This window comes from Chelonoidis abingdonii, chromosome 1, assembly GCF_003597395.2.
Source record: "Chelonoidis abingdonii isolate Lonesome George chromosome 1, CheloAbing_2.0, whole genome shotgun sequence".
In the NCBI taxonomy this organism is placed as follows: domain Eukaryota; kingdom Metazoa; phylum Chordata; order Testudines; family Testudinidae; genus Chelonoidis; species Chelonoidis abingdonii.
Genome location: NC_133769.1, coordinates 340,975,136 through 340,984,697, shown reverse-complemented (window position 1 = coordinate 340,984,697; position 9,562 = coordinate 340,975,136). Strand labels below are relative to the sequence as shown.

Sequence of the window (9,562 nt, the reverse complement as noted above, 5' to 3'; positions counted from 1 at the left end):
TCTTGAGACTGAAGATCATCAATTATGAGTTATTTTTCTAATAATTGTAAATGTTTGGTATAATTTATTCCTTCCTTCTTCTGAAACTTTCCTGTGCCAGTTTTTTTCACAGTTTATCTCACAAAAGATGTATTAGTCCTGGCCAGTGGTTAGAAATGAAAAAAGATATAGAGAGATTTAGTTTTTGATTAGGTTGTGTCACTTTTCATTTAAAAAAAGATTAAGTTCTGACAAGGCAATTGGGATGGGCTGGATTTTTGTTTTTTATTCTGCTTTCACTTACCGATGCATTACATATGGTATTAATCAGTAGCATAACCTAATTTAGGACTCGGATCCTGCAATGAGGACATGCAACATATGTAACAGCATTTGTGTACTGAAGCACTCTTACCGAAATCAATGAGAACCATTCGACTAACTTAAGGTTTAGCACCTGCTCTAAGTATCTTTACTGGAAGACAGGAACTGAGTGGCATTGGGACTCCATGCAAGCGCACCGGCTGCCTCAATGTGGGTTGGGATATTACAAAACTGTCAGTGAGATAGAATCAAGCCCTGCTGGCCTGGAATAAATTTTGATTGTGCCCTGTCCCAAAGAACTAAAGATTTGGGGCGGAGTATAATATAGTTGCAGCTGTTTTATGAGGTCAATTGGGCTACTTCCGATGTTTAGGTTAAGCTTGTAACTTAGATGATCTTCTAAAAAGGAGGCTGCTGTGGTTTGTTTTCATAACTATGGCTAACCATATAAGTTTTTCTGAAATTTTCGGAAAAAGTGGGACACTTGAGATGGGACATAATCTAATAGAGGAAGGAAAGGAATTTGGGAATCACCAACCCACGAAAGCTCACGCTCCAAAACGTCTGTTAGTCTATAAGGTGCCACAGGATTCTCTGCTTAGTTTAGTCCTGTTGAGGAAAGAGACACTTTTCCATAAACACTTCTCCTTGTTGTGTTTTATACGCACTATTGTATTTTTAGTTTTGCTCAGCTATCCCATGGGTAACTCACTGCTTTGCCTTCTTCCTTTCTTTTATCATTTTGCCTTTACTGGGTTTTTGAAGGAAATCTAAACACATTTAAAAACACACATAAATGCAGCACAAAGGACAGACAAAGATTAATGAAAAATAATGTCAGTTATTAACTCACAGGGTATTAGCAAATCACAATGATGCATCCTAGATTGCATGGAAAGACCCATGCATATGACAATTTTGGCATAAGATGCCTGGGTAAACATCAGCTCAGGCCAGTTTTTAAAATATTGTGAACAAAAGGATAATGAAGGAGACTTATATTTTCTACCAGCTGTGATATTTTTCATGCAATTTTCGCATCTCACTTAAATGTTTCCAGTAGCACTATAGATTCTGAATATGGCATTCTTACTCAAAATGAGCAGCATTTAACCATACAGATAATCTCAGTGAAAACTGTTACATTACTAGGATAGTGAGGTACTGCTGATGACGAATAAGGGTAGCAGAGTTGGACTCATAATGAAAGCTCATGTAACCAGAATAACTAGAGGGGATTTGCATTTTTCATTTCCTAAGGATTCTCTGTTTTCCTACTAATATTACAATCAAGAAGCATTTTATATGGTTAACTTTCCACCAGTAACTCTTATTCCATATGCCACATTTATATCCTATTATATTTGCATACCTTTTCATATGAATGACCTTAACAGGCTCTGTTTGTCTGCCATATGCAAGACATTACACCATGCTACAAAATGCTACACATGCATATCCGAGGTTGTAGAAAATGTTATATAATAACAATGCAGTATTTGAGAAACAGGGTGTAATCATGAAAAACTGTGTTTTGATGCATACAAACCCTGGACAGATTTGTGCTTGCTCATTATGGAACTTGTCTTCCAACTTGCTCATGTTCAAGTCCCATTCTCAATTGGGTAGAAAGCAGGGCTGGCCTGAAAACAGGAATTCTATTTTGTGAAATGTTTTGAAGTTTTGAAATAGGTGGAATAAAACAGACCTTTCAAAATTAAAAACAGAACAAAACAAAAGCAAGAGAGAGACCTACCCAAGAGCTACTGATATTTAGGGCACTTTCTGGAGATGTGGGAGACACAGGTTCAAGTCTATGCACTACCCAGTTCAGAGTAGGGTCTTGAACCCACATCAGTGGTGACTGCTCCAGCCTCTGGACTATGGCCTCTTCTAGAATGGGGCTTTCTCTCTCACACATTGAAACCGATATATTGTCACACACAGTCTGGCTTCAATGAATCAGCATTTTCCACTGATCAAAACATTTCATCAAAACATTTCTGACCATCCCTAGCAGAGTTTCACTTCTTCTGTCCCCAGGCAGTTCAGAGTCCCCTCTCCATATTTAATATTGATCTTACTCTAGACATACATTTCTTCATTTACAAAGTGGCACCTCTCTTATGCATATCTAGGGCACAGCTCTTTGGACCCATTCTTGCTGCATTAGTTTATTAATTCGTGATACCTTAGGACCCCATCTACACTGGAGCTCAAAATTGTGTTTAAATCTGCAGGCTACTTTCCATTGTTCCTCATTTGTAACTGATAAAATCTTTAAATGTTCTAATGATTTTCATCCCCAAAGGGCTGGACCCAAGACCTCTTCCTCTCAGGGGATCCTGCCCTCCCTAATAAAACAAGTCAGGAGAAATTCCTCAAGGGCAGCCACATCAGGGTTTCCTCCTACTGCAGGTTTTCCTTCATGAGGGGGCAATTTGGCCAGTAGTTTTTCCATTTATACTATTTTTAGTACTATGAAAATTAAGAACAATAATTTGCAATTCAAAGAGCTGGTTTTAACGATTTCAGCATGCACTGTAGCAAGAGTTATAGTCAGTTTTACCTTTCCACCAGTAGGAGGCACTAGCACGTTCTGTATTTGTTCTAAGAGAACAATTTATATATTTATGTGCAAATATCTTGCACTGCCATTTGTACCCTACCATGGTCTGCTTTTAATCTCCTCTAAAGCAATAAAAAGTAAAATCTTCATGCAAAATAATATTATGCTGAAACAAGCTCTTTTGCTAATGAGTCACTTTTTTATGCACAAAGTTGAATACAAGCCATATTCTGCTATTGTATATCAGCACTGAATCAGTTATTATTATGCTTTCTTAAATGGCTAGAAAATTCACGTTGAGGTCCTGCACATTTTTATCTTAACTCGAGAAAAAGAAGGCCTTCCCATGAAATTTGTCAGTTTAGGAGTTCATACAAGCTCCTGATGTGCGTTATTGTAAATGAGATGATACGTAATGTTGGACAATTTCTTTAAGCAAAGAGTATAGATTCTTCTTTAGGAGAATTATCAATCAATCAGATAAAAAACAAAATGCCCAATTTTGCCAAAAAAATCATGACTTCTGTAATGTCGGCTTAGGCCAGCCGCAAAGCCAGGTGGCTCATATTCCCTCAATTCAGAGAAGTGAGGAGAGGGCAGGGGAGAAGGGAAATAGGAACATAATGGGTCATAGAGAAGGACAGAGAGGAGGGGAGGGAGAAAAATGGGAGGAAGAAGGACTGCGGCAGAAGGGTCTATATTCACTTCCAGTGTCCTATTTTCAGTTGAGGAAAATATGGTCACTCTATCGCAAATAGAGCAAAGTACAACTTGTTACATGCTGAATCAGTATAGTCTGTTGTATTAAAACAGTAACACTCTGACAGGTGATAGATGGGGCCAGCTCCTGAGTTACATCTCAATGACTTGCACAGTCTCAGACGTAACATCATCAACTGAAATCAGTTGGACTCTATTTTAAGGATAGGCAAAGGAGTGCCGCCTTTTCAAGCCAATAAGCTGTTTCCTGAGTACACAAACTATATGGGGCAGATTAATCATTCTTGCAGGCACACCTCTCTGTGCCAACCTGGTCTGCTGAATCCCAGGCTGGAATTTACCCAAGGGAAGACAGGTGGAGTTTCCATCACAGTCACACACTTTGTTTGCCCTACGCTTCACAGATATCCCCAGATTTTAGACATTCCAGGGAATCGACAGGAAATATGAGCCACACTCTCTATCTATTACGCCCTCTGGAAGACCCACTGCATGGAAAAGAAGATCACTGCAATCTCTCTGAGATCTGAATAACCTTCTGTGAGCCTGCGTCTACACTTACTGAAGTGATATCTCCTTTCCTTACATCCCTAACCCCAAATCATCCCCAAACAACCACAGTAGGGGCCACTTGACTCCTCCCATCCCTCCTCCACTCCATTTGACTCTAACCTACTGACAGCTTCTCCAGTAAACATATCTGCACCTTTCCCTGTTACATCCTCAAAGCCCTTCCTGAGCTGGTCTGCAAAGCTGAAATTTTATGTGTTGTTTAGGAAAATGTAAAACATTGTAAAATGCTAACATTTAACTTGTTGTCATTAGGCTTCAGATTTAATCTCTATTGAGCCAAATGACAGCAATATATTAACTTTTAGAGCTATTGCTTCTGTCCATAATCATATTCAGACAGGTTATTATATTATATTCTGCACTGGAAGGTCTTCACCAGCAGCATGGCCAGAAAAGGAATTTTATTTCAAACTTCAACCCTATAGACAGTGAAGGGGTCACCAAAGCATTCATGAATGACATATTGGCCAATACTGGCTCAGCCAGGCATGTTCCTTCTATAGGGGAAAATATACAGTGTGAATCCCTGGCCCAACTCCTGTCAGTGGCAAAACTTCCATTAACTTCAGTGGGGCGAGGATTTCATCCTTAATGGTGAGTACTTTTGAAAATCAATATGGTTATTCAATTCATGTTCTAGTTTGTATTTTTCTTGTTTCTGTGATGAATGTAGACATAATTTAACATTGCCATTAACAGATGCATTTGATCGTCAGCACAAACACAATAAACCAAGGGTCGGCAACCTTTCAGAAGTTTTGTGCCGAGTCTTCATTTATCCACTCTAATTTAAGGTTTCACGTGCCAGTAATACATTTTAATGTTTTTAGAAGGTCTCTTTCTATAAGACTATAATATATAACTAAACTATTGTTGTATGTAAAGTAAATAAGGGTTTTTAAATGTTTAAGAAGTTTCCTTTAAAATTAAGTTAAAATGCAGATCCCCCCAGACCGGTGGCCAGGACCCAGGCAGTGAGAATGCCACTGAAAATCAGCTCGCATGTTGGCTTTGGCACGTGTGCCATAGGTTGCCTACCCCTTCAATAGACAAAGGAAAAATGCTATTTTATATTGGGTTTTTAAAAGCTTTTTGGTTGTTGCAGTAAATCATTATTGCAAATGAGTGTTTGAAAGGACAAAGGTTCAAAATAAGACCAAACTTTTTAACAATGAGGGTGTGTTATCCCTGGAACAGTTTACCAAGGAAAGTGGTCAATGCACCCTCAGCTGGAGTCTTTAATTCAATGACTGGATGTCTTTATCAAAGGTCTGAACAAGTTCAGCCACAAGTTATTGCGTTTACTAGTGCTCAGTTACGTAGTAGGAAACATAATTCCCTCCACTGCAGCATAAACTGGGTAAAACATTATGGCCTGTGTTATGTAGTGCCACGTTTTGGCCAAAAGGGCTAATGCGATCCTTGGATGCAAAACCACTGGGAGCTCATGTTCAGTTGACTATCCGCTCCCATTTCCCCAAATCTTTTTTAAAGTCACTGCTTTCTAAGATAAAGTCCTAGGAATATAGACTACATTCTTTGTTCCAACATGTATGTCTTTACATTTAGCCATATTAAAACACATTTTGTTTGCTTGCTCCCTGCTTACCAAGCGAACCAGATCACTCTGAATCAGTGACTGGTCCCCTTCATAATTTACCACTCTCCCAATATTGGTGTCATCTGCAAACTTAATCAGGGATGATCCTATGTTTTCTTCCAGGTCATTGATAAAAAAAAGTTAAATAGCATATGACCAAGAACCGATCTCTGAGAGACCCCACTAGCAACACACTTGCTCAGTCATAATTCTCCATTTACAATTACATTCTGAGACTTATCAAGTAGCCAGCTTTGAAACCATGCCCTGTTAATTTTATCATTCTACTTTGTTAATCAAATGTCATGTGGTACCAAGTCAAATGCCTTAGAGTTGTCTAGAGAGACAAGGTGGGTGAGGTAATATCTTTCACTGGATGAACAACTTCTGTTGGTGAAAGACACAAGCTTTGGAGTTTACACAGAGCTTTTCTTCAGGTCTAGGAAATGTACTTAGAGTGTAACAGCTAAATATAAGATGGAACAAATTTTTTAATGTAAGTAGTTAACATGTATTTGAGGGACCATTCAAAGTGAAGCGACCTGTCAATATCTCAGTGGGAAAAGGGAGGTAAAAAAGCTGTGGGGGTGGGGGGCACTAGTGTGTTACAGATTGTTGTAATAAGCTATAAATCCAGTGTCTCTATTCAGTCCAGGATTTTCAGTGTCAGCCAAAGTAATGACAGGCTCATCTTTTGAAGGTGCTGTGCAGGTTTCTTTTGAGGATGAGGACTGATAGGTCAGATATAGAGTGATTGCTTTGTGAAAAGTGTTCACCCATAGGTGGTTGGTGTTTTTTTGCTTTAATCATTTTCCTGTGTGAGTTCCTTCAGGAGTGTACTGTTTGTTTGATTTCACCCACATAGTTGTTACTGAGGCATTTAGTGTACGGGCATTTAGTGAACCATGTGTTGTGGTAGGCATGTGTAGGACCCCTGGATCTTAAAAAGTGTGTTATGGGGGGCGTTGATCTTTGTAGAAGTGGAGTTATGTCTGCAGGTTTTGCGTCTGTTGTTCTGGTGCCACTTTGAGCTGGTGTGTCCTGGTCTGTGGGGAGCTTGATGACGAGCCTGGAGAGGTTGGAGGGCTGTTTGAAGGCCAAACGTGGGAGTTCAGGCAAGATTTCCTTCAGGTCGTGGCCTCCATGGAGTGTGGGTTGTAACTACTTGATGATACCCATTTGGGTTTCAGGCCTTGTCTACACTGCCTCTTTATAGTGCTGAAACTTTCTCGCTCAGGGGAGTGAAAAAATATCCTCCTGAGAGATGCAAGTTTCAGTTCTGTAAAGTGGCAGTGTAGACAGTGCACCAGCACTGGGCATTGTACTCCTAGCCCTGGTAGCTACTTTTCTCGTGGGAGTGGGTTTTTTACAGTATTTGGGAGAGCTCTCTCCCAGGGCTGGTGCTGTGACTATACAGACACATTAAACCCAAAGTGGGGTGCTTGGTGACAACTAAGGGTGTGCAGGTGGAGAGGCTAAGTATATTACATAAACACAATACCTTTATCCACCAAACTAGTAATCCCATCAAAGTGAGGCATCAGATTAGTTTGATAGTAGCTGTTCTCCATAAAGCCATGTTAATTGGCATTAATTATATTACATTCCTTTAATTCTTTATTAACCTAGTCCCATATCAGCTCCATCAGCTTGCCTGGGATCAACGTCAGCCTGAGAGGACTATGCTTATCCTTTTTAAATATTGTCACTTCTTGAGCTTTCTTTCAGTCTTCTGAAACTGTTAGTGTTCCAAGACTTATTGAAAATCTACCTTCATGGTCCAGTGACCACCTCAACCAGCTCTTTCGAAACTCAAGTTATCTGGGCCCACTGATTTAAAATGTTTAACTTTAGTAGCTGCTGTTTAACATTCTCCTGAGATAATAGTGTAATGGAAAGAGTGTTATTATATGTTAGGACTACATTGTCTGTTTTTTCCCAAATATAGAACATAAATTTTGATTAAACACTTCTGCCTTTTTTGCATAAGTACTGATAATTCTACCATCTAGTAATGGACTAATACCATTGTTAAGATTCCTTTAGTTCCTAATATATTTTTTAAAACTCCTTATTGTTCTTAATTTTGCTGGCCATAGATCACCTCTTGTATCCCTTTGCTTCTTTTATCAATTTTCTATAATTCCCACCTTCTGATTTATATTCTTTAATATCAACCTCCCCTTTTTTCCACTTACAATTTTTATAGCTCCCTTCACTTCCCCTCTAAACCAGATGGGAGTTTTTTACCAATTGTGTTTCTTCCTCACTTATGGGATTTTGGTTTTGGACATCTAGTAAAGAGTTCTTAATCAACCCCCAATTATCTTTTTCATTTTTGTGCTTAAATTCTTCCGTCTAGCTGATCGGGCTCATAACTATTTTCAGCTTTCTGAAACTGGCCCTCTTAAAGCACTGGAGATATATATATTACTGGTCTGGACTTTTTTCTATTTACATGTTATGAATGTGATCAAGTCCTCAGCATTTGTACCTCAGATACCATTCTTTTTTACTTTTATGAATCAGTTCCCTGTTAGGATATAGATATTCAGGCCTGTCTGCAAAGGCCTATACTTTAAGAATTTAGGTGTATTCTTATCACTTAGCTAGTTATAGAGGTATAAAAGAAAGAATTTAGGTGTATTCTTATCACTTAGCTAGTTATAGAGGTATAAAAGAAAGAATCAAAATCACTGTCTGTGTAATGGCCTTTGTGACAGGCTAAGGCCTTCAGCTAAGATGTAGTTAGGCAGCCATAAGCTGGGAAGTGTACGGTCACATTCTCACATTCCAAAATAGTTGCATTGAAATAAGGAGCTATTGGGAAACTTAGTTTAACAGCATCCTGTCTGGCAAGAACTCACTTATCAATAGACACAGCTGGAAAACTCTTATGTCTGTATAGATGTAGTTGTAAAATACTCACTTCTGTATTGTTTTGTATGTTTATTTGCATGGTCTCTGGTTCTGTGATTGTTTCTGTCTGCTGTATAATTAATTTTGTTGGGTGTAAACCAATGAAGGTGGTGGAATATAATTGGTTAAATAACCATGTTACAGTGTGTTAGGATTGGTTAGTTAAATTTCAGTAAAATGATTGGTTAAGAAATAGCTAAGCAAAATGCAGGTTTTACTATATAGTCTGCAGTCAATCAGAAAGTGGGGGGATGCGAACAGGGACTGGGGGAATTGGGATCATGTTTTGCTAAAGGGGGAAATGGGAACAGGGGATGGGAACAGGAACAGGGACACAGGCAAGGCTCTGTGGTGTCAGAGTTGGGAAGGGGGACATTTAGGAAGGAAACTGGAATCATGCTTGCTGGAAGTTCACCCCAATAAACATCGAATTGTTTGCGCCTTTGGACTTCGGGTATTGTTGCTCTCTGTTCATGCGACAAGGACCAGGGAAGTGAGAGGGTGAAGGAATAAGCCCCGTAATATTCCTCTTTACCTGTGAAGATGAAATCTGATATAGAATTCCCATGTTGGATGCAACACTTTTTGAGTTAGGAAATTATCATCTTTTCAAGTAAATACATCATCTGGCAAACAAATGCAAAATCTCTATATATGATACATATTTATTTACATATACACATATTCATGCTAAATATTGCATTTCTGTTATTGGTAGAACTGCAGATTGTACAATAGCTATAGTTTGACTAGTGGACGTACACTGAAACCTGCAGAATTCTGACTACATGTTTTAGAAATTAACTAATGAAAAGTAATCCCTGGTGTATTTACAGTATTGTTTACTTCTTTTATACATCATCCAGGACTTCATGTTC

At 38.8% G+C, this 9,562-nt stretch overlaps 1 pseudogene; it reads right to left on the bottom strand.

Moving 5' to 3' along the window:
• LOC116837665 (matrix metalloproteinase-18-like) overlaps positions 1–413 on the bottom strand; it is an 8,733-nt pseudogene extending 8,320 nt beyond the window's left edge.
• Between the last annotated feature and the right edge of the window lie 9,149 nt (positions 414–9,562).